This window comes from Pteropus vampyrus, unplaced genomic scaffold, assembly GCF_000151845.1.
Source record: "Pteropus vampyrus isolate Shadow unplaced genomic scaffold, Pvam_2.0 Scaffold22, whole genome shotgun sequence".
Taxonomy (NCBI): Eukaryota; Metazoa; Chordata; class Mammalia; order Chiroptera; family Pteropodidae; genus Pteropus; species Pteropus vampyrus.
This window is the reverse complement of record NW_011888803.1, coordinates 10,414,489-10,439,107: the sequence shown is the minus strand read 5'-3', so window position 1 is coordinate 10,439,107 and position 24,619 is coordinate 10,414,489. Positions and strand designations below refer to the sequence as shown.

Genomic DNA, 24,619 nt, shown 5'->3' with positions numbered 1-24,619 from the left:
CCCTGGCCAAAGCACATAATGGAAAGGGGGAAAAAAAAAAAAAGAAGACAAACCCAAAGAATACAGTGAGCTGTGGACAAGGAAATAATCAGGTTCTATCAAGGAGTCTTCCTCACCTCCAGGATAGGGACTCTCAAAATATCTGCCCAGGATTTTAGACTTGTCATCGATCAGTAACTCCTGTGTGTTCTTTGCTTTCCCTTTCCTGAAAGGAGTGATGGCAAATGATGCAAAGACCACTGTACATTATCCTGAGATCCTGGACTTTGAGTTTGATGCTGTAATTATACAAGATTTTTTTAGTTGTTTCTCCTGGATAAGGATATATATGTTTTGCATGCAAGAATGAGAATAAATTAAGTGTTTGATAAGCAGAAGGGTAGATTGTGGTAGTCAGTCATCAGCTCTGTTTAACAATTTTTTCTTATTTTCTTTTTAGACACATGGTAAGTTTGTATTTTTTGCTTCCTTTGTCTAAAGACACGAATATAGAAATTACTTCTGGGTAAAAGCTTAAAGAGCCAGGCAGTGGTTTAACTATTTTGGTATGGCTACCAGCACCTTTCAAAGGTCCCTCCATCAGCTCAAATCCTCATGGACTATGATCAACTTAAAGCCTGCATTGCTGATTTGTGATGGATGGTAGTGTGAGAAGTAAACCATTGTTGTTTTAAACCACTATTGTTTTGGTGATTGTTTGTTACTCTATCATAGTATAGTATATTGTGACAGATACGTCCCCCAATTGGAAAATGGGGATATTAAATGGATATTGATACAGTGCATTAAAAATATTCTATTCTTCCATTGAACATTGGTGTGTATATGTATTTTTAACAAAACAAAACAATAATCAAGAAATATTTAAGTTCTCCCATATCAATAGAAAAAGTGTCTCATTTCCTGTGATATTATAAAGTGTCATCTTGGTTGGACATCATACTAAGTAAACCTATATAACTCAGAATTTGATCAGGGGATAAATACAGGCAGAGTTTAGACACATTAGTATTTGTAAATATATAAACCGATGTACAGAGTTAGTAGAATTTCATCATTTTTAATTCTGAAGCTGATTTCCTACTGGACTAGAAAGAATTCTGTTCTTAGAAAGTCTCTAGAAACATAATGTGTGCATTGGAATGGGGCGGGGGAAGTGGGGATATATGAGTATGTGTTGAGTTCTACTAAACCACTGGGAATAGGTTATTCTTGGAGGCAGCCAGGACACTAGATTTTTAAAAAAATGTACTAATATGATAATGCTACACTCCTCAATAATTATGGATGGATGAATTCAAATTTCTCTGACATTAGCATGAGCCCAGATACCACCCTTTCTCTCAAAGGTTATTAATAGTATGCTGTGCTTAGTATGTGTACTTAACAATATACAGTATTATATTCTGTACTTACTCTTATAAAGCAATCTTGTAATATCTCTTATTTACTTTATGGTATCCTGTGATGCCTAGGGAACAGCAACTTAGACAGAATCAGCCAACCATGATAACAAGCCAGGCATATTTTATTATTGCTTTAATGGCAGACTTTTGATATTCGATTACTCAACGACTGCCTGGTGCTTGGGTTTGTGACTGTGTTGAGCAATTTATTTCTATCTTCTCTATATCCTTCCACATGGTATAAGCAGTAGTCATTTGCTAAATGGTAAATTCCAGTATAATAAACTTGGTTTGGGCCACATTCTTGAGCCTTTATTGACCAACACCAAATTCCTTTGAAGGAAAAATGCAGGGTTGTGTACTGATTTCCAAATTCAGCTACTGGTATTACCTGTAGGATTTTAAGAGGCTAATGTTTGAGTCATACTCCTAGAAAATCTGACTTAATTGGTATGAAGATTTTTGAAAATTTCACAGGTAATTCTGACATATAACAAAAATTTAAGAATGACAAATGTACTGGTTAAAAGCTGAAGCTCTGGAGTCAAACAGATCGGGACATACATCCTTGTTTCCTCCTTAGCTGTGCAAACTTGAGCAAGTATTTAAATTCTCTAAGCTTTAATTTTCTTATATTTAAATTTAGCATGAAATGTCATTGTAAGTTTTAAATGGGTTAATACATATAAAGAGTTTTAAGGGTACCTGACTCACAGAAAGCACTCAATGTTTTAACACTAGATTAATTATTAATTCAAGGTCGGGGTCTTGAAAGCAAGATAAGAATTGACTTGCAAAAGGACTAGATACTTCAGAGAGAGGAAGCAACATGTACAAAGGTGTTGCATTGAGCAAAGGCATGACGCATACTGGGAATAATGTGAAATTCATTTATGCTAGAACATCATATGAGTAAGATAGATAAGTGAGAGATGAGTTTAAAGATATTGTGGAAAGGCAGATCTTAAGAATCATGTAGCCTAAGTTTCTGAACTGGGTTTTTATCTTTAAATTAATTATGGTTCTTAACACTAGTATTTGGACACACTGAAATTTTGCAATTAATTATTAGTTATATTACGGGTAAAGTAAAAACTAGCTTTGCATTTACTCATACTGTAACATTACCTTTCCTCACTGGTATTCTAATATTTTTCCTTGAATGTAAGAGGATAGGGTACGATGTAGCATATGTGCTTGAAATTATTCATAACCTACCACCCAGCTTATCTTAGGGTCAGGTCACACTTACTGATGTAGCATTACTACTTGTGGGGATTAAGAATTTTATTATGTTGTGAGATGTGATTTCAGAGTTATATTTATTATCGTTATTTAGAGATGAATTTCTGCTTCAGTCCATTATAGAACAACTGGTACTAGATGAGCCCCTCCTGCAATAAACAATGAGTAAACAACTAGGAAGATGGGCACATATATAAAACAACTATTTTCAGACATTAGACAAGTGGCACATGCAATCTGCAAAAGGTAGAAAACAAGCAAGGTACACCCTATGTTAACTCTATTTTCTTTCTGGAAGCATTTATTAAACCCCAGCAAAGGTAAGAGAAAGTAAGTATAACTCAGTAGTCTCACTGAGGTGATACAGATTAGAGTTTGAGGAAGCTGAGGCTGTCAGAATTTGTAGGACAAAGTACCGATGATTAGGGAGCTATGCAGAGAAAAAGCTTCAAAAATCTCCATGTCAAACATTTGAGTTTTTAGCTAACTAATAAGTTGCATGTATATAGGGTAAGATTCCACTAGATTTGGCAAATAATAATAACTGAGAAAGAACAACTACCAAAGAACTATAAACTGAGCAACTACCAGAGCTCAGTAGGGTGGAGAGCCATTTGATTTCCAAGCAGCCAGTGTAGGGAGACCTCATGGGACACCCAGGGTATTTGACAAAGTTCCCAGAAAGCCCAAGCCTTAGGAATAAGAAAACTTAATCTTTGAGTAAAGACTACTCTATACTTTCCCTAACAAGAACAAGAACAACAAGAACACCAAGTCTCCAAATAATTAAGCTTATCTACGAGGAGACGAGCTACCCACCAGATCGAAGACTAACAATTTTCAAAGGAAAACAACAAAACCCAGACACAGAATATCATAACAGTCACAATATTTAGCTTCCGACCATAAAAATATGATGTGATAAAGCAGAAAACTGTGAACCATATTAGTAGAAATAGATCCAGAAATGATGGAATTGGCAGATAAGGAAATAAAAAATACTTATTATACCTATGTCAAGAATTTAAAGGAAACATGAACACAATAAGTAGAGAAATGAAAACTACAAAACAAGAAAAACAAATAAATCTTCTAGAGATAAAAAATACAATATCTGAAATGGAAAATTCACTCAATGGATTTAAAAACAGATATATTTATGAAGAAAACCTCAATAATTTGAAGATGGAACAATAGCAACTATCCAAACTAAAAAACAAAGGGAAGAAAAGCCTGAAAAAAATTAATAGAGCCTTATAAACCTAAAAAATGTATCTGTATATTTTATTGTCTTAAAAGATCTTTAGTCTTCATTTTTAAAATATATTTTTGCTTGATATTGCTTGTGTAATATCAAGTAATTTTGTATATATTTAATTGGAGTGCCAGAAAAGGTGAAGAATAGGACAGGAATAACATTTTAGGAAATAATGACTGAAAAATTTTCAAATTTGACAAATATTATCCACATACAGATCTAAAAAGCTTAACAATATCTAAGTAAAACAAACACAAAGAAAATTTCATCAATGCACATCATAATAAAACAGCTAAAAATCGAGCATCAAGAGAAAATCTATGAGAAGCCAGATGAATAAAAAAATACAAGTCCTATACAGGCAAAGATAGGACTTGTACAAGTCCTATACAGAAACAATGCAAACCAGACAAAGAGACAATATCTTTTAAGTGCTGGGACAAAACAACAACATAGACCATAGAACAAAACAACAAAACATCAAACAAAAACGAAAACAAAAACAAAAACACAGAACAAAACAAAAACCGACACTATAGAATTCTATGTCAAGCAAAAATATCTTTTAAAAATGAAGACTAAATAAAGACATTTTGAGACAATAAAAAGTAATTTATTGCTGGAATACATCTTTATGAAAAATGTAAACATTTCTCAAGCTGGAGAAAAATGATACAAGATGGAAAATCAAATTTACATAAAATAATAAAGATTATTGATAATAGTAAATATATGGGTAAATATAGAAACTATTTTAATTTTTTTATATCAATGTATTGGGTAGTCTAAAACAAATATGGAAGTAGAATGTATAACAATAAGAATGGAACAGAGGAAATGAATAAAATAGTTGCCTGATTCTTAAATTTTTCACGACATACTATAATGCTATTGAAGATAGATTGTGATTAGTTTATGACATTATAAATCCTAGAGCAACAGTTGAAAAAATAAAACAAACAAGTATACATAATAAATTAAAAGAGGAGATTAAAAGGAATACTAAAAAATCAATTTTCCAAAGGAAGGAATTTCAAAAAAAGGAAGAAACAGCAAACAACAAATAGCAAGATAGTAGACAAGTCCAACCATATCAAATGTTATAATAAACATAAATAGCCTGAACATATCTATTAAGAGGCAAAGATTATTATATTCACTATAAACCAAGGCATGACTAAATATCATTCATAAATACCATTTGTAAAAAATACACAGGTAACTTAAAAGTAAAATAATGAAAAATTTATGCCAGGCACATAGCACAATAAATCTGGTTTTATTTATATACAATTTAGACTTTGAGACAAGAAATATTAATATAGCTGTAGAGCAATAGTAAAAGGATCAGCTCATTAAGAAGATGTAACAATTTATATGTATACGCCCTTAATAACAGCTTTGAAATACATGGAGCAAACCTGGTAGAACTGAAAAAAGAAAATTAAAAAAATCCTCAATAATAATGGGTGCTCTCAATATTCTTCTCTCAGCAATTGATAGAACAAATAGGCAGAACATCAGTAATGTAGAAATTCTGAAAAAAATAATCAACCAGTTTGACCCCACTGCCATTCATACAGGACTGCACCCAATACCATGGAAATCCTTTTCAAAGTGCTCTTGTGGGCAATATTCTGGGCTATAAGCAAGTGTTCACATATTTGAAAGGATTTAAATCACATAGTATATGTTTGCTTACCAAAATGAAATTAAATTAGATATTAATACAAAATTATGTCTAGAAAATCCTCAAATACTTGGAAATTAAACAACACACCTCTAAATAACTGATGGGTCAGGAATGCAATTAAAAAGCTAATTAGAAAATATCTTGAACTGACTGATTCTGAATATACAAAATATCAAATTTTCACCTAAAACTTAGAAGGAAATTTATAGTAGCTAAAACCATGCTTTAAGGCAGGGATCCCCGGCTCCCGGCCGAGGTCGTGGCCTATTAGGAACCAGGTTGCACAGCAGGAGGTAAGTGGTCGGCAAGCAAACGAAACTTCACCTATATTTGCGGCCACTCCCCAGCACTAGCATCATCGCCTCAGATCCACCTCAGATCATCAGGCATTAGATTCTGTTAGGAGCACTGGTGTCTGGTGCCAAAAAGGTTGGAGACCGCTGACGTAGAGGACTGTCCAAGTCCTGGTCAGAAGCTGATCTGTAAAGCCATAAAACAAAGTCTTTGCTTTCTTCACAAGGTGGGGCTACCAGATAAAAAAAAGAGAACCCCGAGTTAATTTGAACTTCAGATAAACGACAATTATTTTTCAGTATAAATATGTTCCATGGTGTTTTGTATTTTTGCTTGCTCAATTTGGCAACCCTACCACCAGGGTCAGACGTGTTGTACTGCTTTAAGGGAAATGTATAGCTTTAGATGTATATATTAAAGAAGAAGAAAGGTTTAAAATCAGTGAACTAAAATTCCACCTTAAAGGACTGGAAGTAAAAAATAATGTTAAATCTACATTAGACAGAAAAAATAATGAAATAACTTGAAGCAGATTTTAGACCCAAATGTAAAAGCTAAAATCGTAAAACTTCTAGAAGAAAATGTAAGAGAAAATGTCACCATCTTGAGATAGGCAGATTTCTTATATAGGCCACCTAAATTATGAACTAAAAACAATTGATGAATTGGAATTTATCAGAACTAAAAACATACGCTCTTAAACAGACATCATTAAGAAAATACAAAGGCAAGGTATTGACTGTGAGAATATATTTGTAATACATATAGTTGTAAAAAATTATATATAGAAATGTAGAAAAAAATTCTTAAAACTCAGTATTAGGAAGTTAAAAATTCCGATTTAAAATGGAGAAAACAGTTGAGAATAGGTCAAACAAAAGAAGACATACAAAATGTCAAATGTCAATAAATATGAAATAATGTTCAACATCCTTAGTTATTAGAGCAGTGCAAATTGAAATCATGGGAGGTAACTTTATATGCACATTTGAATTGCAAGAATGTAGAACAACTAAAATTATCATATGCCATTGATGAGAATATAAAATGGTAGAACTACTTTAGAATATAATTTTCTTATCTCATAAAACACGAAAATTCAGCTCTTAGGTATTTATCCAATAGAAATGGAAACATACCCACAACAAAGACTTGTACACAAATGCTTACAGTAGTATATGATGATGATGACAACAATTAGCTCTAAGCTAGAAATGTGTAATTTCCAAAGGATAAACCAATTAACTATACTACTCTAAAATAAAAAGGGACAAATTATTGACACATGAAACAATATAGATGAAGTTCAAAATCATTATGCTGAGGAAAATAATCCATACACATACACAAGCACCATATACATATACATAAACTGTGTGATTCTATTTATGTAAAATTCTAGAAGAAAAATATCTACTCTGTAAAGACAAAAGCAGTGGTTACCTCAGGCTGGGGTTTAAAAGAATTGACTGGGGTAAAAAGGGTACAGAAAAACTTTCTGAGATGATAGATGTATTCAAATTTCAACTCTGGTAAGCTCTTTTCTAAACATGTTACTGATCAGTCACTTGATCACATTATCCTGTTGTATTTAGCTGATATCACAGCCTAAGATTCACTTATTTATTGTCTGCCACTACCACTGCCACAATGTAAAATTTTCAAGAGTGTCTTTGCTGCCTTATTCCTCAGTGTAATTCCAGTGCTTAGAACAGTTCTTGGTACAAATATTTTGGGGATGGATGAATTACCTCAGATTTAAATGTTTCAGAATGATAAAGCATCAAAATATATGATCATGAAATTTATAAATCTACATATTCTGATTATGCAAGTTACATTGTTAAAGAGATTTATAGGACTCAATGCTTAAAAGTGACTCTAGTAACAGCTGAGAGGAGAGATGTCATCATCATCTCCTTTATTGTCATATTGCACTTTTCACTACTGAATCTGTTTCTTGCATTCATTCATTCATTCAGCACTTATTGAGAACCTCTGGGCATATAAAGATAAAAAAAATTTACAAATTCACCATTCAAAAAGTGCAAAATAAGATGCATGGGAAAAGTACTATGGATGCTGAGGTGGAAGAAATAATCTATGTTTCGAAGAGGGATTGAGGAAGTGGAAAAATCTTTGAAAAAGTCTTGACATTTTAGCTTGTTCTAAAATGATAATAAAAGTATATGAAGTAGAGGAGAAAGGAATATCCAGGAAGAGAAAAAATCTTGAGCAAAGTCAAGAGTTACAGAGACTGAGGAAGTCATTTGTAGTGACTAAAGAATAGTGTGTTAGAATGGTGGAAAGTGACATTGGGAAAATATGTTGAAGTCTGATAATGAAGGATCTCCAATGCCATGTCAAGAACTTTACCCAGTAGGTAGTTGAGGAACCATCAAAAGATTTTATCTAGAAATGTGACTTGACTAGATGTGTAATTTAAAAGTAATTTTTGCAACAGTTAGAAATGAGAGAATAAGCCTAAAGACATGGAGTTTTGTTGAAAGACCATTACAATTTTCAAGCAAGAAATGAGGCCTAAATTCAGGAAGTGACAATATGAATAGGAAGCAAAGGACTGGTATCAGAATTAGAATTGATGAGTCTTGGGATACTGAGGAGTGAGGAAATAGGAGGAGATAAAGCTGACTGAGTTTCTGATTGAAAGTCTTATAGATGGGGCTGTAATTGATCCAGTGTGACCTGCAATCGATTGGCCCTCCCGGTTCACCTCATTTCCTTCATTGACTTTTCTCCCCAACTTTACTCTGGGACAGAGGTTTCCTTCTACTTTGGGCTCATTAATACCTCTTTTCATACACCAGGTACAGAACCTGCTACTAATCAATCTGCATGAGTAACCTTTCCTTTTCCTCTGTGTCAGCAGCTGAGTATCTTACAGATTGATTCAATGTGCCCTCAATTCTGTCAAAACTGTTTCAGGATACATAGAGAGCTATTTCACTGCCTCACAGGTTTACACATTTTCCAACAACCTGCTGTAATTCTTTAATTCATTCAACTTTTCCTTATTATCTCCTGTATAGACTTATAGCCATCCACAGATGATATCAATTCTATTCTCAATAGTTTCTAAAGGTTTGTATTTAGTGCTTATTTATGTAAGATGTAGATTTCTGACTGTGTACTCAATACCAAAATGAATACTGTGGAGAGAGAAATAGTGGATAAAGGATGGTTTCTTTTCAGAGCTAACAACTTACATGAAGAGACAAGATTCTTTATCCCTTCTCCTTTTTTTTTCATCCTCCCTCCCTTTCTCTCTCCTACCTTCCTTCTTTCTCTTCTACTCTCCTTTCTTCCTTCCTCTTTCCTCAGTTAATTAAATTAAATTAAATATAAATACTGTGCAGGCAGTGATAGTGCAAAGAAAAATAAGATATAAAAGTTTTTGGTTACACAACAGTTGATAATTAAGTGACAAATTACATGGTACAGAGCTAAAGCCTGGATGTACAGGGAATGCCTCATAGAGAAACCAGTAACATTTAGAGACTATCTACTATTAGTAGTAATAGTGTAAGAAGTCTTATAAGCATAGGACACCTTAATTTGAGGAAATTAATTAGCACAAAAATATCAGGATACTTATGTGGCTAAATTGAAAAATGTGGGCTAGAAGGTGGTATATTTAAGATGGATACAAGGATGGTTTTTGAGATTATGAATAAATTGGGACTGTGTTGAAGTGAATAAAACATTCTAGGAACACGTGGCAGGGCTCTTTAACTCTGTCTTATTCATTAATTGTTGGATGAAGTCATACAAAGCTGGCTTATCTAAGTTATAGACACTGAAACAGAGTTTTATTAGACAGCATATTACATCAAGATTAAAGATGAATACGGAAGCATAAAACTTCCGAGTCAAAAATAACAAAAAAATTGAACTGAGATTCAAAAAATACACTAAAATAGCATCGGGGTAACCTGCCTTGACAGGTGTTCCATGGAAAATTTCTTGAGGTTCTGTAGTTGCCCATGAGACCTGTGTGACTTATTATGACATTGCTGCTAAAAAGCCAATCAAATACCTTATTCTCCAACAGTGAAAAAAGATCGCAGAAAGCAAACATCTCCCTAAAAACAGCATTAGCTAAACCACATGTAAAGTCAAAAGTTCAATTCTGTGTTTTTTATGTTTACAAGGTCAAATACAGATGAGAGCATATCAATGTTGCAGAGATCATATCATTTAGAAGCTAGATAAGAGATGACTATACTACAAGAAAAATCGGAAAAACTAGTTCAAAATTTTAAAAGATCAAGAAAGAACGAATAGGTTTCTCTTTCTTGTTCAGGAGGTCAGAAGCAGCATCAATGGGTACAAATTTCGGTGAGGCAAATTTGGAGTCAAATCAGAGAAATAATTTTTAGTTGGTTATTCTAGAAACAATAGAGATAGTTTCTATCATCTCCACAATAAATGCTCTTTCGCTGAAAGTGTTCCGATGAAGTCTAGATAGTTGGCCTCTTGTCAGAGATGTAATTAAATGAAATCCTGTATGGGTGAAGAGCTGGTTGAAATGATCTATAAGCTTTCCTCCAATTTTTCCTCCAATTTCCTCTAAACTCAAATATGGTCTTATGTTTGTATCTTCTTTTTGTAAAAGAAGTTGCACAAAATGTTGTTTAAAATAATAATAGAATTTTGGGGATGGAAGTGGAGAAAAGACTACAGAATATTCTAATATCTTATAAAGAATGTATATTTTTCTCAGAACATAAGGCACATTTTGGTTGACATTCTAAAAATTGTTTTGAATTGATTTAAGCCTAAAATGGTATCCTTTACTTCATTTTAGTACTAGGGTGAAAAGAGAACTAGTATTTCATGACATGCTTCTTTTTAAAATGGTTGATTGTCATGTTACTTAGTGTGTAAAAGTAAAAATCACCTGGTGTTAGGCTTCCGATTAAGGCACTTTGTTCCACAAATACTAATGTTTAGCATACGCAGGGCACTTCATATTTGCCAACTGCTTCTTTATGAGTAGTTAATTTGTCTTTGCAACAACCATGGAAAAGCAATGAAATTATATCTTTACTTAACAGATGAAAAAACTAAGCCCACAGATATGCAGAGTTCCCAAGTCTTTTTCTTTTTTAATCAGTTGCCTTGATATTATAGTTTTAGACAGTGAATCCAATGATCCAAGTAGTTGATGTGATTCATATGTTAACATTGCCCTAAAGATCAGGCTTTTTTTGAGTCTCATTCTTTGAGCTTAGCTGATAATTTTACAGTTATTAATGGAACAATAGTTTTTTTTATTGGTAACTCATTTTTGCAGTCTAAAAGAAGTTTTGAATTATTAAATCTCACTTAACAGGCAATATTAAATAAGTGTTCCTAAGCTATCCTATATGTCTCAAAGAGTTGGTTTTATGAATCCAAGAAAAAAATCCAAGCAAATTTGTTTACCATTGGCTGAATAAAGTTGGAGTTCAGATGACATAGTTCTTATAATCTATTACTTGGCACACAGAATTTTAAATTACTGTATTAACACCAACTCATTCAGAATAGCATCTGCTGGAAAACTACCAAAAATATCCCAGGGATTTGGTGCAGTCTTACAATGACAGTAAAACAACAAGTTGGCAGCTTCTAAGGCTGGCAATTTTATTGAAATACATTATATTTTTTTTTTCAAAACTTCAGCAGAATCTAAACCAGTGATGTCAACTTTTAGAAATTCTATACACTACTGTTGTTTACTTTATATTATTCAATATTGTTAGGCTTTTTAATTTTTGCTGTTCTAAGGGAAATAAAATTACATCAAATTGGGGCCTTAATTTACTTTTCATTGGTTGCTAATGCTCTTGTGAATCTTTTCACATGTTTGTTCCCCATTTTTGTGTTCTTTACAGTGAAATATCTATTGATGTCTTTGGCCATTTTTCTTTGGGTTATTTGTCCTTTCCTTATTAATTTGCTGTATTTTTAAATATATCATAGATAGTTAATTTTTTTTGGTTATAGTTGTTACTAATGCTTTCTCTACATTTTTTTGATGAGAAATATAAGCTAATAGTTTATTAAATAATGGAGTCAACCTTTTAGAGAAAAACTAAGTTATGCTTATCTGGAGTAAAATCCTGTTTTATGCAGCACAATTAATGCTAGTAGAAAGGAGGTTAACCAGGGAAGTTAAAGTGGGTAATCAAAAAACATAATATAATAAAAAATACAACTGGAAGAAACAGATTGGGGGACAACTGAAATGGTTTTAGTAAATACAGCTCAAATATGGAATGGCTAGGAAGCAGGTAACTAACTAGCTTGTGAAAGTCTATCTGTAGTCAGTATGTTTTGCGAAGAAAATGTTCTGCTAATCATTTATTAATACCAAGATAGGCAATTTTGTCAATTTTGTCTTTTATGGTTAGTAGATTTGGGGTTCTTATTTAAGGAATCTTCATCAGTGGTGATAAAGATATTCTTTTATATTACCTGAATATAAATTCTGAAAAATTTATTTTTCACATATATCTATTTAATACAGCTAGAATATACTTTCTTATATAATGTAGAGATCTAATTTTGTTTTTTCTAAATGACTAATCAATTTTTTATATAATTTATTGACTAGATTTTCTTTCTTCAACAATCTACAATGTCACTATCACATGTGGGTATATGTGGGTCTGTTTGTGGATTCTTTATTATATTTTTGATTAATTTTTGTATATTTGTATAAATACATAAATGGCTTAATTAATACAGTTTAATGATAGACTTTGGTTTCTGATAGAAATATTTTAGTACCTTGTTGCCTCTTCTACTTTCGGGTATCTTGGCTGTTCTTGGCACTTTGCCTATGTGCATTTTAAAATTAATTTGTTAAATTTCTCAAATATTCTATTTGGATTTTGAGTTTAATTTTGTTCCCTCTAAGCTAATTTTTAGGAAAACTGCTATATTAACTACATTAAGTTATTCTATCTGAATGTGATATATTTTTCAACTTAGGCATTTAGAAATATATATTTCAATGACATAAGGAATCTTTTCCTACCTAAAAAGATTTTTTCTACCTTTTTATTTCCCTTGAGTATAAAATTTTATCGTGGCATTTATCTATTTATCTATCTATCTATCTATCTATCTATCTATCTATCTATCTATCTATCTATCTATCTATTTTTCAGCATTTTGAAAAAAATCATTCCATCGTGTTCTGGCTTTGACTTTTTTCTGTGGGGAAATCAACCATTAGTCTTACTGAAGCCCATTTAAAGGTGAGAATTTTTTTTCTCTAACTGATTGTGTGAACTTTGGTATGCTTGGGTGTGGTATTTTTAATATTTATCTTGCTTGAAGTTTGTAGTACTCACTGAAAATATGGCTTAATATGTCAATAATTTTAAGACATACTCAGTTATTTTTTCAAATAATATTTCAACTTCATTTTCTCAACTTTTCTGGGAATTTGATTAGACATAGATTACATCTTTTAATTATAATGACCATATATGTTTCTTATACTCTTTTTTGTTTTTCACCCTATCTTTTTTTCTCTTTCTGTCCTTTATCCTGGATAAATATACTAATTGACATTGATATTTTTGTTAACATTGATATATTTTTTAATACATGCTGAATATGTTTCTATATTCTAAATCACTGGTAGTCCCTTCCGTTCTGTTTACTCTGCAGTTAATCTTAGCCATGAAGTTTTTAAGTTCGATTATTATATTTTTCAGTTTTAAGATTTCCATTTTTATAGTTTATATTCTTTGCCAAAATTGATAAAATTTTTTTGAATATATTAAGCATAGTTATTTTTAAGTCCCTAGTTGATAAATTTATTACTCAGAATCTCTGTAGGTCTGCTTCTATGTTCTATTACTTCTCTTAGGTTTTGATTACATTGTCTTACTTAATTATATGCCTAGTTATTATTATCTTTTTTTGCTAAATTCTAGTCACTGCATATTAAAAAAGGTGGAGATAACTTGAAGCTTAGAATGATGTTATCTTCTAATACAGAAAATTTATCTTTATTTCTGACAGGTGGCTAAGGGTATTAGTAATCAAGTTTTGCTTTAATTCAAATAGAACTTTAGAGCATTTGAGGCTGGTTTGTTCTGTTCACCCTTAATCCAAAACTTAGCAGAATTGCCAGTCCTTCCCCACTTGGTAGATTTTGAACTTGAATTTTTTTTCCATGAGCCTCATGTCTCTGTTTAAACCTCTGCCAAGCTTCTTAGTCTCTCAGCTCTTCATTCTGGAAATAGCAGAGACATATTAGAGAAAAGTCTCAAATGTAGGTTGACTTTCTGGGTGTTTATCTTCTGAATTTTGACTTCGTAATTCTTCATTTTCTAGTTTTATTTCTAGTGAATTCAAATATATGATTAAAAACATTTTGCCCATAATTAATAGTTGTTTTAAGCTAGAGAATTGATCTGAAATATTTAGTCTACCACCATTAGAAGCATTCTTATTTTGAAAATTCAATGTATGTGTGTGTTATTTCAAAACGTATTTATTTTTCAAATCTTACTGGTCATTTTTGATAGTGTCTTATTCTCTGCTTACATATCTTGATTTCCTCTCTCTATCTTTCTTCACATTCTCTCTCTTTAAAAATATTTTATTTATAATTATTTTACGTTCTAAAACTAATATCTTCAGAATTCTAAAGGTTTAAAGGTTTAAACCTATGGTTTATTTCTGTTCATCTTCATACATTGTGGAGTATTTCTTTATGTTCTTTGTAATTTTTTTTTTTTTTTTGTGAGCTCATATTTTGTTGAACTTCTTCTGTGGGAAACTTTAGGACCTAATAGAAGGCTATGCTCCAGAAAGAACTTGTACTTGCTCCTGGAGGGTATTATTAAATGTTACTAAGTTGAGAGTACTCTGATATAATATTTCAGCTTCAAATTTCTCTGACTGCTTGGATGGTATATACTTGAAATTGTGACCTGAATGGTAGCAGGTCTATTGGACCAATTCTCAGGAGGGACTATTAGTGTGTGTGTGTGTGTGTGTGTGTGTGTGTGTGTGTGTTTTCCACCTAGGGTCCTGATGAAGACAGACTGGTTCCTAATGGGTTTCCATTGCTAATATGCAGATATTATCAACATCTTTTTACTAGTGCTGAGTTTCCAAATTAATGAAGTCCATGTCTCATGGGTTCTTTACTGGGTTGTAGCTATGATTACATGTCCTGGATGTGTTGAGTGATGAAAAATACATCTAACACATCCAAGAATAGATAAAATAGCATATTAGTAGATCTGTAAAATAATTCTTTAAGCCAGGAATAATACTTACAGAGATCAGGAAAGTATTGTAAAGATCTAAAGTTGTTAAAAATAAGACAGTAAGAGGTGATGGGCACACTGTCTAAAAGATTCAAATTCAGAAAGGAAGATGGCCAAGAAAGCATCTCCTAGAAGTACTTTACCAGAGACTGCCAAGTTTGATCTCTGCCTATACCCAACAAATAATCTTGATAATATATATATACTTTAAGTAGACTTAAATATGTGCTAACATTTCCTGATGTATGTGATAACATCCAATTTCACATTTATATGTCATCTATAACAGTGTAACTTGCTTAGGCTTATGTATTTAAAACCCAATGCTTGGTATAGCCTTTGTCCTACATTTTTTTTTTTCCCGCAAGATGTAAGAATATCTTTATCATACATTAGAAATAATTGTCATGGAGTAAGGATTTCCTAATCATAGCAAATTGAGGGAGTTTGTATAAAGAATCAGTTCCATAAATTAGGAATTCCAGAGACCAAAATTAACAGTATTCATGATTTAGAGAACAAAAGTTCTATTAAAACATTGCACATAAAATGCTTCCACCACTAATCTATATTATATGATGATGAGAGAAATGAGGTGAAATAGAAGATTAATGAAAAAATCAATGATAATTTCTGTCTTCTTACTAAATAAGAGTCGATTTGTATCATCACTATTAGCATCTAAGTACAAATGGGAATAAGATCAGGTCTAGAGGGAAAAGTTGTGTCGAATTTTCTAATTTTATGGCTCAATGTAGGCAAAGCGTAGCGCTTAATTCCACAGCTTTACACTTACGGTGTGACCACACACTATTTTTTCCATATCCAGACTAGATAGTCAGCAAAGTCTTTCTATCTATCAGAAAATAATGCTGCAGAAATATATTTCTTATTTAATTCCTACTATTCTTTTAAATGGCAGTTTGCAGAATGCATCTGGGTGTACAGCTAATGACCCATGAGCAATAAGCAACTGTTTAAGTAAAATGCACTATGAAAAAGCTTTTACCAAACAGCATTTTAATATTTTAAATAGATTTTCCATTGCAGGCTCTTTGTAACTGGATTAGTTCTCTGATGTGTTCTGACAGAACTGCGGTTAGGGATACTCCATTAACTTTGTCTGTCATCTTATTTTCCCTAGTATCCAGCAGAACACCCTTATATTTCATAATTTGTATTGCTATCAGTGCTGATTTGTAAATGTGCAAATTATAATTAACAGTGGCTACTACTTCTATTAAATATTAAATCATTCTTGCAGCTTATATTTTCCACAGCAGATGGAGCCCTGTGGTATGCAAATAGACTTTCCTTACACCGTCAGCAATTTTTAACCTATATTTTACCTTAAAGAATACATTTTTCCCTGTTTGTTTTACGTTTTCTATAGCATTTAGGTTAATATTTATTTACTGCAGATTTTCTTTCTACCAATAAGAATTTCATGGACTATTACGTCCTAGCACTGTGATTTTGTTTCCCGTCATTAATAGCTCCTTAATCATCTGGCTTGCCTGTAAGTACGAGAGCATGTTATTTGTACTGATGCTGCAGTATTGCATAAGAAGCATTCAGTTATATTTTAATATGTATAGCAGAAGCAAAAAATGTTGGGTACATCATCGTAGGTTTTAATTTGAAATCTAATCTATGTGCACATTTTTCCCTCAGAATAAGCAAAAGCATTTAAGGTTTTATATTTTGTCTTAAACATTCTATTAAATGTCATCAGCCGATTCAGGAAAATGTATTGCAAAAATATTAGAGAAGTATAAAATGTGTAAATGTAATAGATGCTTGGGACATGGAAAGGAATGTAAAAGTCCAACATTTATCAGGTAACCATAAACCACTAAGAAACATTGATAGAAAGTAGCATTCCTATGATATATAGCATCTTAAGCATGAACTCTTATTTCTGGTATTTATTGCAGTGCTGTTGTATTAAAAAACACTAATCCAGAATTACTGCAACCTTCCTAACTGAGGACTCCTAGAGTATGAATATTTTGGTTGAGGAGCGAGTTCTAACTTTCTTAACAATGAAAGGATATATACTTTTTAAACCCTCTGGAATCAGAAGGTTGTTTCTTTGACAGGTTTTTAATGGCAAGTTAAGACTGTCGGGGAAATCATAGAACTCAAAGGCATTAACTGACAAATTAAGCAAAGAGTAATGAAAACTTCGATGTGTTTGAATCATCATTCATTGAACTGTAATTGCCTTAGCAGCAGAAAATTAAATTGTAACAAGTAAGGGTCTTGACACTTCCCGTAATTTCTGGAAAAAAGTTTGTGCGTGCCATGGAGGATCAGCAGCAGTCACATGAAATACTAGATGTGAGTCTTTTTAATTAATTCATTTTATTTATTTATTTATTTTAAATCAGCCATTCAATTAGACACACAAGGTTATTGTAACAGTCTGCTTTTTAGATTCTTTAACATTGAAAATTTTTGGTTTGTGGAAGATGATGCAATTTTAAGTAGGGTCACGTTCAGGGTATAGGGCCTATTGGTTTATGGAAACAATTAGAAATGACTTGCCAATTATATGCTCTCTTTCTCCTCCCACATCCTGGGGGAGAAAGAAAGATCTGGGACTATGCTGGGAAAATTGTTTATATTTGGCTTTTATGGGTGTCATTTGGGGGGCCAGTTGAAAGCATATTAGTTTATTAGTGACTGGCCAAAGAAAGTAATCTCCAGGTAGCAGGTTTCTTTTCTTTCCAAGAAAAAGACTATCTTTGTTGTTGTAATAGTTGTTTTTAAATGGTATGAATACCGGAGAGAGTATAAGATACTCAGAAAGAAAAGCATATCTATTTTTCTGACGATTTCCCTATAGGAGTCAAAACAGAGTGAGGACACAAAGGCTTTATAAAAGAAAATTTTGGATTAATTGAAAATTATAATTATGGAACCCATAAGAACAGCCTGACTGACCTTTCTGTGGGCTTTAGAGATTGTGAATTTCTCAACAGATAATGCATCAGTTTTGGGTGGGAAGCTGTGATGAACGTTTGAGTGAGAAAATATGTGTCTGAGTTAGAGCATCTGCTTTCATTACTTAGTTTTCGAGAGGACATTGCAAGTCAAGGAAACGAGTGGGTTTTATCCTGGAAAGGATCCAAGGGAAATTAGATCTTCCTAAGAAGACAAAGGAAGAACAGATTTCAGCAGTTCTGAGGAGGGAGCTGTGGGCGAGACTGAGTGGAGTGAGGACTTACTCTGTTGGCCAAGGGTAAGCTCTGCTCATCTGTGGACAGTGCATCTTCCCTCAGGAACATGGTGATTCATTCAGGGTTCAGAGTGAATCTGTTTAAAATTCTCAGACTAAAATCTTCCCAAACAAGGTGCCCTAAGAGAATATCTCTGCTTTAGATATCTGTGTTTAATGGGAATTTCCTGGAGAAAAGGCCTCCACGGGACATTCACAAAAGCTTGGAAGAAAGAGCACAGTGGAAGTGTGGAGAACAAAAAGGAACTGGACTTGGGTGGAGAATTGCAGATTTAAAGTTTGAGGAAGAGTCTTCATAAGGAGACTACATCTCAGAGTCAAATGATTTCATTAATGATTCATACCTTCAGAAAGAGAGGAGGGAATTTGTATACCATTCAGAGTTCATATATTTCTATAATTTAAAAAAATAAAATGGGAGACCTAGGGCAATAATGACGAATAGGGTATGTGTTAATATACATATGGAAATCTGTCACACAACGGAGACTATCAGGCTGATTTCCATTCTTTCTTTATTCAGGGACTAAGACTAAAGATGGATGCATGCGGTGGAATGGAGAAAGAGGGGAAAATGGGATACTTCTGGGTGAATCAGATAAAAAGCTGTTTTGCTTTTTTTGACTTGATTGCCTATGTATGGCAGGCTCTGGGGACCTCATAGTATCAGTATCTTCTCCTATTTGCTAAAGTCAGAGTCTTTTCTGGACACTACTTTCTTCTCTATGTATCTGTGTGTCTTTAACCAATAACATTTACACAACCAACTTAGGTCTCCAGGCTTTCTGCTTGCCGTTTCCTATGAAAATTCCAGTACTCAACATTTATCATCATAGCCACCAGTATGCTAAAATATAAAGTGAACAAAGTGGAATTAAAGGTTTTTTCATTCCTATTTTACTGGAGTCTTCTGATAAGACCTTCTCATCACCTTCTTCAGGGAACCCAAGTTGAGCTCTCCTCCCCTGACATATGTCACCCATCAGTCATCCTCTTCTCAGCCTCATCTAAATATGTAAGTTCTGTGGCCTATGCCTTTGGTATCTTGTTAGGTTTACTTAATCTTATCTGATAAATAAAGTTAAGATGCTATTAACTGATAAGGATCTTTGGGTAAGTTTGTCTTTTTCTAGAAGTTTTTATTTATATGGGCCTGGAGATCCTGCGGTAGGGTCCAGTAGGACAAGAGCATCCTTGCCTTCCTCCCCATCATCATTTTAACTACTTTGCTTACAAGGAGCTTTGGCCTTCTACTTAAAGTCCATGAGATTATATAAAACCCCCAAAGCAGTGCCTTCTTTAAAAAAAATTATCATCTTCCAAAATAATGCTTTTTTTAATAGCTGTGGTCTTACACAAATCTAGTATTAGGGTTAAAGGAAAGTAAATAGTAAATCTAAGTAAAATTATCCTGTAAGGTATCCAGCTTTACAAAAACATGAACTCTCCTTGGCTTCATGTTCCTGGTGTTTCATTTGAAATTTTTGTAGATTCTACTTTTGAAGACTGAGTGTATTTGTTATAGATAAACATAGTCTCTGGAAAACTTGCCTTGAGAGAAGCTCAATGCAAAAAAGCCTTGTTTCTAGTAAGATGCATGATTCAAGAAATTTGCAAAATGCTCTAGATGCTATCTAAATTTTGTGGATTTGCAGTGGCATTAGTGTAGTGAAGTCTCTGAGAAGTCCTGTGGTGAAACACCTGTTTGAACTTGCTTAATTCAGCGTTTCCTAAAGGTGTAATTCCTTTGTGCACAACATTCCAGGGAGCTAGTGTTCCAGTTAACACAATTGTGGAGGATGGGGCAGGGCATGATTCTGTATCAATTACTTCTGTAGAAAAAAAAGGGATACAATGCTGTGTTGGAAAATAATGTAAGCAGCACCAATAAACTCACCTATTTTTAAAATTCATTTATTTACTCATTAAAAATTCACTAAACACTAACCACGTAAACAAGACTGAATTAGGAGTTGGGAAGCTTCCTTAAAAAACCCGATTCTTGTCTTGAGGTTCTTATAGGCATGTTGGGACACACTTTGATAATAAATGTATTCTGATCTACACTTGTGTGACTGAGTCAATGATCAATTGCAGGAAATACGGGATGTTGATGACTACTGCCTCATCTAAGCCACATTTTATGGCAACATCCAGATTTGGTAAACTAAAAACCAATAAAAAACATTGCTTCAAAGACCTTTCATTCTGTTAAAGTCTTAAGCTGGAAGTGATGTTTATTTTCTCTGATATTGAGGAAAGAACACAGGGCTTGGACTCAGAAGACTTTGATTTGAATCCTCCCTCCATCTTTGATATCCTTGTGGTTGATGACATCTTTAACACTGCTGAGGTACCAGACACTGAGGATCCAGTTATTAATATTTACCTGGAATGAATCTGGGAGGATCCTGAGAGGATCTAATAAAAATATTATGTCCTTCATAAAGTGTAAAATTCTTCACCGATGTTAGGCATTGCTTCTATTATTCTTCCTTTTATTACTCTCGGACTAATCAAAATAATCAACATGTGAGGTATTGTCTTAAATGTTTTCCATTTATTTTCTCTCTTAATCTTTACAAAAACCCCAAGTGTTAGATACTATAATTATTCCATTTTACAGATGGGAAAACTGAGGTTTACAGAATTTAAATCATGGGTTTTAGTAAAACATCTGCAAATTTTCAGTGTACTAGCCTGGCCCATACTTAGCAATTTTGGAATTCATTCTCTCATTCAATTAATATTAAGCACCTATCATGTGCTGTGTATTGTTTCAAGTTCTGTGTACACAGCCGTGAATGAAATGAACTAAAATGTCTATCCTTGTAGAATTTAAGATCTAGTGAGGAAGAGAGACAATAAACATAAAAAATATGTTAACTATGTAGAATATTAGAAGCTGATGAGGGCTATGGAGGAAAAATAGAATAGGACAAGAGGTAATTGAGAGTGTGGGGAGAGGGAGTGAAATAAAATTTTAAATAAATTGGACAAGGTTGCCTGTTGGGATGGTGACTGTTGAGCAAAGATTTGAAGGAGGTGAGGGAATGAGTCATAGGGATACCAGAGAGACGAGTGTTCTGGTCAGAGAGGTGCAAATGTCCTAAGATGTGAATATATTGGGGGAGAGTAAGAAATAGATCAGAGAAGCTAGAGTGGATAGGGCCTGTAGACCACTGCCCAGGCTCTGGCTTGCACCATTCATAGAATGGGAGACATGGAAAGATTTTGAGCAGAGGAGTGACATGATTTGATGTATATTTTAAAAGAATCACTTTGACCATTTTGTTAAGAGTACACTGTGGGGGTTAAAAGTGGAAGCAGGGAAATCAAAAACTGCTCATTCCTGGTACAGAATGAAGGGAATTAGAACGTGCTTCCAAATCTCATTTAGTATACATTAAACTCAGTTAGTTTATTTTCCATATAGCAAAATGAGTAAGTTGGGAGGCCTGTTTGAACACCTATTTATCTTGGCCAAATACTTTCTCCTAGCATCTTGAAGTCATTTATTTGGCCATGTTGGTGCTATAACCAAAATGAGTTTTTCTATAATAGTGACATAAATCCTGGAATTCCAATAGAAAATTGGATTAAATAGGACTTTTTTTTTTCTTGTGGGTGGTATATTCCAACTACTTCTTATCAAAACCAGTATAATTTCCAGTATAGACTAGGTAGTGATTTGAAAGCATCATCTATCTAGATTCTGTCTAAAAGTAGAATATAGATTAATAGTGGACTATGATCAGAAGCAATATTATTCTAATATGCAGAATTAGGATCAGAATCATGATCTTTTAAAAACAAGGCATGGAAAACTGACAGTGAGAATTTAAATTCATTTTGAATAACTATTGGTATTATTATCCAATCTCTAACCTTTAGATGCACACAATTGAGCCTGGATGAAGAATTTGATGCTGTTTTTCTTATTGAGGTGATAGAACTGGAAATCACATAAACTTTAGTAAGCTTATTTATGGATATTCAAGTAACTTTATGGACCATGCTTGGGTTAATGATAGGGCAGAAATGCTATTAAAGCAGAATACTATTAGTTAATCCACTGATGATGTGCATTAGTGATACTTGAAAAGTTATACAGTAGTAGGACTTTTGTAGTATTAGCTCATTCCTCTATTAAGATTTATAGATGTTTTATATGAACTTATGATTCTCCGTTCATTCTCAGTGAATGACTCAGATCCCTTTAACTTACTAGGAGACATGCTCAAGAAGGCTTTCTGTAAATGAAACATGACTGCCTTGTTTTCTTTCAAAATGCGGTGCAGTTACATTGGAATTACAAGTCTACTGTGTGACCAAGAAGCATCCTCAGTCGAAATACAGATTGAACATTTTATTAGGAATGCAAATCAGATTTTTTTATTTACTCAAGCATTCATAGTTGGGAGTAAAAGGGCGACAGAGATGAGACTATTCAAGAACGTATTGAATTAATCTGAGGTCCTTTCCCTTTGTATTTGATTAATCTTTTGCCAACAATTGACCAATGTCTTTGTGGAAGATATGCTCAGACAATGACGATCAATTACCTTTTAGAAATATCTGTGGTGCTCATCTCTATAGCACTTATACTAAAAAATTAGAATGATACAGAGAAGACTAGCATGGCCCCTGTGCAAAGATAACATGAAAATTTTTGAAATATTTCATATTTTTAAACTAAAATAATTATGGTAATCATTTTATAATATACGCATATACTAAATCATTAAGTTGTACACATTAAACTTAAGCAATGTTATGCGTCAATTATATCTCAATAAAACTGGAAAAAAGAGAAATATTTGTGCTTGGAGACTGGAAGGAGGGCCAAAGGGTCAGGTAAGGCAGTCTCATCTTTGAGACTATAGTCAGAAATTTTGCAAGAAATTGAAAATGCAAAATGCTGTATTAAGCACATGTGTAGCTACCTGAAATCTGGCATCATTTTAAAACAAAGTGATTAAGAGGGTATAAATGTTAGTATTCTATTGCTATCCCTGCCACCACAAATCTACAGCCTACTATTTTCCTTCCATACGTTTCCTAATGATGCTTCTGTTGATAGAAAGCCCCAGTCATTTTTTATTAATGGATGCTGTGACTTCTTCCCACTCTCCTTCCATTGGCACAGCATTTACTGATTAGGGATGCTGGGTGAGTCAGAATATTCCTTGCATAATGATTGGTTACTTGGAATGGGTACCAGCTCTTCCTTTGTGATAAAGAACAGTGTATATAAATAAGGGTAAGAGATTTTCTTGACGTTCAAGGTCTTTGGTCTTGGAGTTACAGACTATAAATTTCCTGGGCCACATTCTAGATGCAGAACTTCCACTGAAGTCAACAGAAGTTTTGTAAAAAAAATAATGGCAGGAAATTGCACTATTATTATTTATTACTATTTCTTTTTGATTGCTCTGAAGATAATTTGGTGCGTAAAGTATTGTGGAAGTTTTGAGTTTTCCAGTGACTCATTTTCATGCAAATGTTTATCACATTTCTGGGTATTGTTTTCTTCTATCATATATATTTCCATCTTCCATGAGTAAATCAATATCTTCATCCATATTGCACATTCAGTGGCTGTAAATTCAGCATATATTCTCATTAAATGTTACGAATATGTGATTTTCATTTATGATTTCAGTGGGTGTTTCTGAAATTTCCACAGCAGCATCTGGCCAGGAAATATTGTCTGTGAATCAGAATTATAACACCTAATTTTATTTTTCTTCTGTGTGTGTTCATTTCTCTAATCCTTTCCTAGTAAACAGGAGGCAATTTAAATTCTTTTCTATCCTAATTCTCAGAGATCCCTCTCATGTACAGACTTTAGGTTTGAGTTTGCTTTTTCTGTTATGCATGGTTCAGGGAACAATGGAAGCAATTCTTGAGTCCCCTCCGCTTCCTTACTGCGAATACTCCTACCTAGGCCACCGCCGTGGTTTAATCAGACCCATGCAAGTGCCTCCTAAGAGGTTTTTCACTATTTCAGCTTCAGTTCCTTATAATCTCTCAATGCTGATGTTAGAAAGATCTTTGAAAAATGCAGAGATGATTCTGCCTCTCCCTGCTTAAAAATCCTTTTTAATTTCCTTAGAATAAAGACCAAATGTTTGAACATAGGTCAAGGAGCTCTACATACTCTGGTCTCTA

General features: G+C 33.2%; 1 non-coding gene across 1 annotated transcript; it reads left to right on the top strand.

Annotated features, from left to right (window-relative positions):
• The first annotated feature begins 23,028 nt into the window (after nt 1-23,028).
• LOC111736873 lies at nt 23,029-23,137 on the top strand. The gene has a single exon (XR_002779272.1). It is a non-coding gene; the product is annotated as a U6 spliceosomal RNA (small nuclear RNA).
• Nucleotides 23,138-24,619: the final 1,482 nt, after the last annotated feature.